The sequence below is a fragment of the Symphalangus syndactylus genome, chromosome 2, assembly GCF_028878055.3.
Source record: "Symphalangus syndactylus isolate Jambi chromosome 2, NHGRI_mSymSyn1-v2.1_pri, whole genome shotgun sequence".
Taxonomy (NCBI): Eukaryota; Metazoa; Chordata; class Mammalia; order Primates; family Hylobatidae; genus Symphalangus; species Symphalangus syndactylus.
This window is the reverse complement of record NC_072424.2, coordinates 109,577,669-109,587,706: the sequence shown is the minus strand read 5'-3', so window position 1 is coordinate 109,587,706 and position 10,038 is coordinate 109,577,669. Positions and strand designations below refer to the sequence as shown.

Below are 10,038 nucleotides of genomic sequence, written 5' to 3'. Positions count from 1 at the left end.
TTGGAACATGGTAAGAAACAAACTCATTCTGAGAATTGATACATAAATGGAATAAATAAAGCATTTATCTTATTCTTCCTATTTGAATAGTACCTCAGGATAACCAAATTATTGATGACAGACTATTATTCTTTGTATCAAAATTCAGTTAATAAATAACAAAAGAGTGATAGAATTGGAATACCATCTGTTTACAATCCCTAATGCAATAACAGATCTGGGCAATGATCATCTGTGACTGTTGAAACCGTTAGGTGAAAGCCTGATGCGTGACATTAAAATGGATGTGGATCAAGCTGTTAAGAGCTTTGTTGACTATTCCTTTTTCATACTCCTGAAATCCTTGGGTTATATCGTCCTTTCCTTCTTTCCTGATTATTCTCTTGTGTTCTTCTGATCACCACTGATTATTCACAGATATCACTTATATCTTGCCCACAGAATTTCTTCATACTCTAACTCCTACCATGATCATGGGCAATGCTAATGTTCATGGGCATGATGTTCCTTTACCTGCTAAATCTGATGATCTTTCTGCTCACCCTTCTCAGCAGGTCAGGGCTCCATTCTGGATCTAATATCAACCTGGAACTGCCTAGAAAATATAAACTTCAATACTCTAGTTGCTGACCAGAGCCACTTATTCTTTCAGCCAACCTGGATTTCCACTACTCCTATTCTTTAACATGGTCTTGAACTCTTTTCTTTTATCCCGGTCTATCACATCCAACATCCATCATATCTCTTTTTTTTAAGAGACAAGGATCTCCCTATATTGCCCAGGCTGGCCTCAAACTCCTGGCTCAACCAATCCTCCTGCCTCAGCCTCCCATGTAGCTGGGACAGGCATTCACTGCCATGCCCAGCTCCATCATGTTTTAACCTCATGACCTATGCAGTAGTTATGGTTTAAATTGTGTCCCCCAAAAAGGTGTGTTGAAATCCTAACCCCGAGTACATTTGAATAGGACCTTATTTGGAAATTGAATCTTTACAGATGGGATTAGTTAAGTTAATGAAGTCATGCTGTATTAGGGTGGGCTCTAATCCAGTGACTGCTGTCCTTATGAAAGAAGGGAAATTTGGACACAGTCACAAGTAGGACATGCACAGAGGGAAAATGATATGAAGACACAGAGGAAGAACTCCAAGTGCAGATGGAGGTTGGGACTATGCAGCTGCAAGCCAAGCCACACCAAGGATTGCTGGGAGCCACCAGAAACTAGGAACTAGCAGGGAAGAATTCTCCCCTAGAGCCTCCAGAGAGAGCATGGCCCTTCTGACAGCTTCATTTTGAACTTCTAGCACCCAAAACAGTGACAGAATAAACATCTATCATTTTACGATACTCAGTTTTTGGTACTTTGCTATCACAGCCCTAGAAAACTAATATAGCAGCCCAGACCCTCTATCTAGGCTTCTGAGCATGAAAACTCACATATTCCGACAATGGATGTCATCAGAATCCCATGGCCTTCAACTTAGCTGGATCTTTAATACCATTCAACTGTATTTGAAGATATTTCTGGTCTCTTCCATTTCTCTTTTTTGACTATAGCTGTGCTGATCTTTCTCAACTCCCTTCAAGGCACATTGATATGGTTTGGCTGTGTCCCCACCCAAATCTCATCTTGAAGTATAGTTCCCATAACCCCCATGTGTTGTGGGAGGGACCCGGTGGGAGGTGATTGAATCATGGGGGCAGTTACTCCCATACTGCTGCTGTCATGATGGTGAGTTCTCACAAGATCTGATGGTTTTATAAGGGGCTTTTCCCCCTTTGCTCAGCACTTCTCCTTCCTGCTGCCATGTGAAGAAGGACGTGTTTGCTTCCCCTTCCACCATGATTGTAAGTTTCCTGAGGCCTCCCCAGCCATGCTGAACTCTGAGTCAATTAAACCTCTTTCCTGTATAAATTATCCCAGCCTCAAGTATGTCTTCATTGGCAGTGCAAGAATGGGCTAATACACACATGAAGCTACTACTATCCACTCCCACATAAAAATCCCTGCTGCAATTGGGGCTACTGTCTGCCAAGGTCTGTCTGGTTTATGTAGGGGCCATGCATTTCATTTGCCAGTAAATTAAAGAACATAAAAGGGACTACCACCCAGGCACCCTTTGGATCTTTAAGGGTGGCACTAACTTCTGCAATTCCCTTGGTGTGTGAAATTGTTTTAGGTGTACTATATTGCTGGTGGAGGCAGTTTCAGAGATTTCCACTTGGCCTTCCCACTGTATGATAGCTTTTACTGCACAGGTCAAAAACTCCAAATGAGTATTCTGACAACTACTAAGTATGTCCACTCCAATCTTGCATTCAGAGACTGGGGAACTGAACACTTTGTTAATCCATGGGCTCCAGGTGAGTTGGACATGAACCAGGATTCCACCATTGCTTGGCCTCCCATATACCCCTACTCTGCTAGAGTGGCCATGATGGGGCTTCAGGTCTCTGGCTGTCAATATCAAGGTAGACCTTAGGTTCAACAGTTCTCAAAATGTCAAGGTATAGCCATTTCTTCAGAATATAGTTGCCTGTGTAAATGGCTGTAGATGCCTTTGAGAAGGAATGAGGAAGAATCATTAATATATCCACTTGCTGTGGTGTTATAGTGATTCATCCTTATGGGGACCAAGCCACTCCATTAGTCAATGAATTTTGGGTCTGAAAATTGGCTTAGTCTGGAATCTAAACTGGAGACTGTGACATTTTAATTTCTGTATTCAACCTCCTGATTATCCATTCTTGATTTCTTTTGTAGTTTAGATGGAATGATACCCTTATTGTCTGCCCACTTATCTTGCCCTGGGAATACCATGCGCTGTTAACCATGTTCATAGCTCTTGCTGGCTCAGGCTCTTATGATTGCCACTTCTACAGTGCAGTTCATTATCATAATTGCACCCACCTGGCTTCTGAAGCGTCAGTGCCACCACCTGGCTTCCATTATTACCATGGCTTTCTGGGAGCCCAGTTCTGTAAAGCTTCTCCTATCCTCGGCCCTGAACTCCAGAGAAGAACATCACTGAACTCCACAACAACTCTGGCTGGCATCCTCTCACTAGTATATTCCTTATGGGTCTGGCAAACTGCTTCCTTGGCATTCCCACAAAATATAGCCAGTTGGTGAACATTTTGGCCTTACATTGTATATCCTGCCACTGCAGCCTGCCTGCTACCATGAGCCTCTTGATCCCCCTTACTCAACTTTGTACCATGGAGTTGTGGAATTTCAAATAAAGTGAGTGTGAGCCATCATTTTCCCAAAGTTTTCAAAGCCAGCCTAGCAATGCATTACCATCATCTTCAGTGGATCCTGCCAGTGTTAAATCCTGTGTTAAGGAAGAGGGCTGCCATATTGATAAACTCTTTATTGTATTGAATATTGTCTATGATATTCAATTCCCCTTAGTTCAGCACACCCAGAATCCAGTTCCGTAATTTCTCCCCAGAGACTCTGGTATATGGGAACTGTATCCTGTGTCCCATTTGGTCTAAGTCCTTTTTCTCCCCTCGCAGGCCCGATGCTCACACAACTCAGCTGTATTGTCACTTGACCCTACTTATTGGTCTGGCTGACAGGGGACAGGGGAGCTACATCTAGAGGTGGGCATGTGTTGTTTTTTTTTTTTTTTTTAAGGTCTCAGCTCATCTTCAAGGTGGTGGTTACTAGTCTTGAAAAAGGAAGAGTGGGCCCAGTTCTGCAGGTTTGAAGTCCTGTTTTCTAGCAGAGAATAGGTAGTTTTTGAAGGGTATTCAAAAGCTGAGATATCTTTGTGTGAGATATAGGGCCTGGATCCATGGCAGAACAAGACATTGTGTGATACTTCATATGATAAGTAATTCCTTAATTCTTTGGTCATTTCTGGGAAGAGCGTGAAGCTATATTTTTGACCTTTTGAAGCAACAGCAGGGAAAGTTGTTGCTTGTATTCTGTTACGTTTTCAGTGTTTCACATCCCCTTTCATTGTTCTCATGATATCATTTCCTATCACATGCCAAATATATCCTAAGTACTTCTGTGTCCATCTGTTTCTGTGGAACCCCAGAGCAGTCATAAAACATATTTTAAAATACTTGTTTATTAGGCTCCAGCGTGTTTGGAAATCTGCTTCCTAAATATATTTACTCACACAAGTTCCTCCTTTGGTTACAGATATTTTATTAGATTTGTGTTTGAGGAGTGGGTGAAAAGAAGGGCAGTGGTAGCAGGAAAGAAGGAAAGAGTATGGTTAGGTTGTGCCCAGGATCCATGAATCCTAAATGGACTGCATCCAAAATGAATTATTTCAGGGGCTTCTGCAGCTGTTTGTAAATACAGGTAGTTAAGGAAGTAGCACAATATGATGGAAAAAGGATTTGGAATCAGAATGCCTTTATTGAAGTCCTAGTTTCTCTATGGAAAGTGGGATGACCGTAGTCAAGTCATTTGACTTCTTTCTGTTGTGGTTTCCACGTTTGAAAAAACGAGAATAATAATAGTACCTGCCATGCCAATTTCAAAAAGAGCTATTTGAAATATTAATTAAGATTCTAGACATGCCTTTCCTTCTGGTGGCAGCCATCAGGTAAGCCAAGGTGGGTGCATACAAGTACATCCAGGAGCTATGGAGAAAGAAGCAGTCTGATGTCATGCACTTTCTTCTAAGGGTCTGCTGCTGGTAGTACCACCAGCTCTCTGCTTTCCACAGGGCTCCCCACCCTACCTGGCCTGATAAAGCACGCCAACTAGGCTACAAGGACAAGCAAGATTATAGGATTCATGTTCGCCGTGGTGGCTGAAAACGTCCAGTTCCTAAGGGTGTAACTTACGGCAAGCCTGTCCATCATGGTGTTAACCAGCTAAAGTTTGCTCGAAGCCTTCAGTGCTTTGTAGAGGAGCGAGCTGGCCGCCACTTTGGGGCTCTAAGAATACTCAATTCTTACTGGGCTGGTGAAGATTCCACATACAAATTTTTTGAGGTTATCCTCATCGTTCCATTCCATAAAGCTTTCAGAAGAAATCCTGACACCCAATGGATCACCAAAAACTGGTCCACAAGCACAGGGAGACGCGTGGGCTGACATCTGCAGGCTGAAAGAGCCGGGTCTTGGAAGGGCCATAAGCTCCACTACACTATTGGTGGTTCTCACTGGGCAGCTACTCTCTGGGTCCACCGTTACCGTGAATACAAGTAAAGTTTGTACAATTCATACCTAATAAACAATTTAGGACAGGAAAAAAAAAGATTCTGGACACGAAACACTTTGTAAATTTTAAGAGACCATTTAGGTTGGTGATGATCTTCCTGTTGCAATTAGCATTGAATAGTTATAAACGAAAGGCAAACTATTCCTAAAGGGTGAATTTGCCACTTGAAGTGATGGTTTCTTTCCTATAAAATTTCTTGCATTTTATTTTGTAATATTTCAAAGTAAAATATTGTCTAATGAAACCTGGAAATATTTTATGTTTTAAATAAATAATCATTTCTAGTTTCATACCATGAATATTGAAAAAAAGTTTTTATATCCTCAAAAAAAAAAAAAAAATCTACAGGTTGTAACCACAGAGAAGGCAAACTGGTTTTTCCTATGCTCCTAAGCACATTCTACCCAGAGGGATAGCTGCATAAGTTTGTAGACATATCTGAGGATCCAAAGTAAACTTCTAAATATACAGAACTCCATGCAAGAAAATGATACTTTATTTTAAAGTAAAATTTGAGTTTAAAAATAAAAGTGTGTTTTAATAAGTTCTGTGCTGGGATAAACAGGCCTGCCCTCTCTCCATCTCTCCCCACTATAATTATCTTCGTTCCCCCAAAAATCACATAAGGTTTCTTTCTTGCTTAACATTACTTCTTTCTGCCTCATCCCGGCTTATTCTCACTTCCTTTGGGTCTGTTTCTCCCAGGTGACATGTAGAGTTTTCAGGTAATAAGCAATATTTAACTATCCTTTCTTAAGGAAGATTCTGGATATTCCTTGATTCCCTTTCCTCACTTTCAATATCTTCTGTATCTGTTTCTTTCTTTCCAAAAATGTATTATTATTATAATATAATATACATAAGGTAATTAGACCCAATAATACAGTTATTATTATTAGGAATAACTAAATATTTTGCCGATTTAAAATTACTCTTTAACTAACAGTAGAAAGAAATCCTTGAAAGATATTACCTCCTAAAGAAACAGCACATTGAAATGATTCTCTTGGATATATAACAAGCTTGCAATGAAAAACAATTAAGCTTATAAAAATATAATCCCTTGGCTTGCCTGGCATCCTACCTGCCCTGCCAAAGGAAAGAAAATGTGCTTATCAAATCAAATTATTCCAGTTGGTTGTTCTTCTTAATCAAATCACTGGCATAACTGCCAAATCCATTCCCTTGGGCGGCCTGCCACACACTCCTGATAGAACCAAATAGAACCAAAACACTAGGCAAGACAAAAAACCAAACACCGCATGTTCTCACTCATAGGTGGGAATTGAACAATGAGAACTCATGGACACAGGAAGGGGAACATCACACTCCGGGGACTGTTGTGGGGTGGGGGAAGTGGGGAGGGACAGCATTAGGAGATATACCTAATGCTAAATGATGAGTTAATGCGTGCAGCAAAACAACATGGCACATGGATACATACGTAACAAACCTGCACATTGTGCACATGTACCCTAAAACTTAAAGTATAATAATAAAATAATAATAATAATAAAAACAAAGGTGAAACCAAGACAGAGCGGGGAACTGGACAAGTCCATTGTTCCCCTAAGCCCAGGGGGAAGAGGGACCCTGCTGAGATCACCCACATTTCAGCCCTATGATCCTCTGTGGGGGATGTTAGACTTTCAAAGAGGCATGTGTTTTCCTTTTGTTTGTTTGTTTGCTTGCTTTTTTGAAACACAGTTTCGCTCTTATGATCCAGGCTGGAGTGCAGTGGCTCAATCTCGGCTTACTGCAAACTCCACCTCCTGGGTTCAAGCGATTCTCCCGCTTCAGTCTCCTAAGTAGCTGGTATTACAGGCACCAGCCACCATGCCTGACTATTTTTTTGTATTTTTAGTAGAGACAGGGTTTGACCATATTGACCAGGCTGGTCTTGAACTCCCAACCTCAGGGGATCTGCCCGCCTCGGCCTCCAAAACTGCTGGGATTACAGGTGTGAGCCACTGCGTCTGGCTGCATGTGTGTTTTGGAAACAAAACATATTCAATATTGTGATAAAAGTATATAGTTGGAAAGCCAAATAAAAGTGCTTATTTTGAAATTTCAAATCTTTTATTTTATTTTATTTTTTCCCAAGGAGGGCATGGATTTTGAAACATTGAGAAATGCTATCCAGATTTTTTTTTTGTCTTTCTGCTTCTTATGAGAACTTGCCTGATGTTCTGGCAGAGCTAAGGTCTGTATTGACAGTGTCAAAACCCATCAGAAAGTTAAAATCATGTATGCTACCAGCTTCACAGCGTTCAAGGGGGAGAAACCCAGCCTCCATAGGATCCATGGCCCAAGGCACAGAAGCTCATGGCATTTGCCTCCAGGCTTCTCGTCCTCAGTCTGTCTGTTTATGGAAACCGTAATCTCAATGCCCGTGGTGGCACATGAAGCTCAAGTCATGTGCCTAGAAGGAGCAGAGGGAGCTCTGGATAAGTCTGGATACAAGGAGAGTTGCCATCCCAGGACAGAGTGATTTTCCACACCAATTTCCTGAGAAAGAAGAAGGAAGGAGAGGGATGAAGGGGAAGGGAAACTTGGCCACATTTATCACTGTGGGCTTATTTAAGCCTTTTGCTAAGTAAACATAAAAAATACAGTGAAACCAGACTTCATTACTATACCCAGAAAGTATTTTACATGATTAACTGCTTTTTAGTCTCCAAATCCTGGAAGGCAGCTCTGCAGAATGCACTAATAGTTCTCAGAAAACCCGTAAGAAAGTTAAAAGTATGTATGTTAGTGGTGTCAGGAAATATTAATGCATACGTGTTGTAATGGTTTTTGTTGTTTTTGAAAAATATTTATTTATTTATTTGAGACAGAGTCTTGCTCTGTTGCCCAGGCTGGAATGCAGTGGCACAATCTTGGCTCACCACAACCTCCACCTCCCGGGTTCAAGCGATTATCCTACTTCAGCTTCCCTAGTAGCTGGGACTACAGGCATGCACCACCACACCCGGCTAATTTTTTATTTTTAGTAGAGACGGAGTTTTGCCGTGTTGGCCAGGCTGGTCTGGAACTCCTGACCTCAGGTGTTCCACCAGCCTTGGCCTTTCAAAGTGCTGGGATTACAGGTGTGAGCCACTGCACCTGGACAAAAATTCTTTATTTTAAATATTTGTAGGTACATCATGTTGTAATGTTGGTCATTCTATACAGAGGAATAAAGATGGAAGTCTTTACCATCTTTATCAGAGTAATCGTTTGGTAATTGACAAAAAGGATAAAGAATTGGCCAGTTTCTATACCTGAGATTTACTGAATATTTGAAGTTATTATTGGAATCAGTGGTGATTTCTGAGAAGTGAAGGCTAAAGATTTTATGGTCTCTGCATTCTCTACTCAAAAATGGAGCACTTACTCTACGTAGACTTGTCTTTCAAAGACCCTGAGGATCCCCAGCTTGAGAAAGTACAGATTTGAGGGCAGAAGTCTCCCTAGCTGAGGCCACATTCATCTCATCTATGCACACAGTAGCCTAGACTCTGATTTCAGAAACAAAGTTACTAGGTTCCACAATCCCACTATTAACCAGCAGATGCTGAAATTACATAATTACTATATTGGGAATGCCTTTGCTTGGCCTAACACTTTACTATAAAATGCAAATATACTTAAGAGGGATAATAGAATATATTTCATCTAGCATTTGTATTTTAATGGAGAGAAGTTTATGACAACTCAGGAGCCAGTTCTGATAAGTGCATGGATAGAGGATGAAGGCACTGAGCATCTGAAATGACTGTGACGAAAGAGGGCACACACAGAGGGCCCAGTGGACTATGGAATCATTTTGCTCATTTATTCCCCAGCCTCACTTTATTGCACTTTAGCCCTGACAGCATTCTCCTCTTGGGATAGCATGAGTTATCTGGATAAAAGAAAAAGACAGAAACTTGTAAAACAAAACAAAACAAAACAAAAGGTAAACCAAGACTCCTCATGTGATGAGGCAAGTGGAACAAGCTGGAACATCGCTTGGCCAATAGAGGATAAAGAAAACCCACAATAGGAAGGGTGTGGTGGCTCATGCCTGTAATCCCGACACATTGGTAGGCCAAGACGGGAGGATCACTTGAGACCAGGAATTCAAGTCATTTCAGATGCTCAGTGCCCTCATCCTCTCTCCTTGTGCTTATCAGAACTAGCTCCTGAGTTGTCATAAACTTCTCTCCATTAAAACACAAATACTAGATGAAATACATTCTATTGTCCCTCTTAAGATTATTTGCATTTTAAAGTGTTAAGCCCAGCATTCTCTCTGCCCCTACCCTCCTAAGCCTGTCTTGTCCACACCCTTCCACCACACAATGTGCTCTGTCCCAGTGACCCTTGTGTTCCTGGGCCGTCCTCCTGGGGCACTGTTTTCAGGAAACTGTGCTCTTACTTAGTATCAGCGGGGGGGTTACCCAGAAGACCTAACCAGGACTAACAGGTCAGAAATAGGCTGAATCTCACCAGGTCCTTCAAATTCTCACGGTTCTTCAATCTTCCCACCCCATGTCTACCAGCACCATCAAGGCTCCTATGCCCATTTCTTATGGGTGTCCGTCCATGACTTGGACAGAGAAATTGGGAGCCTACTACATGGCCAGCCCTGGGAATGTAGGTGGGACCAAACAAAACACAAACCCTTGTCTTCATGGTATTATAGTTTAGTGGGGGATACAGGCAGTAAGTAAGATAAATAGAACATAGTAAGCAGTAAGCTGTATGGAGAAACATTAAGCAGGGATGGGTAGAAGACATGTTAGGGGGAGGTGATTGCAATTTTTAATTACGATGGTTAGGGGAAGTCTCACGGAGAAGGTGACATTCCAGTAAA

At 41.6% G+C, this 10,038-nt stretch overlaps 1 pseudogene; it reads left to right on the top strand.

Moving 5' to 3' along the window:
* Window positions 1-4,267: 4,267 nt before the first annotated feature.
* LOC129462327 (large ribosomal subunit protein eL15-like) lies at window positions 4,268-7,686 on the top strand (annotated as a pseudogene).
* The last annotated feature ends 2,352 nt before the right edge of the window (window positions 7,687-10,038 follow it).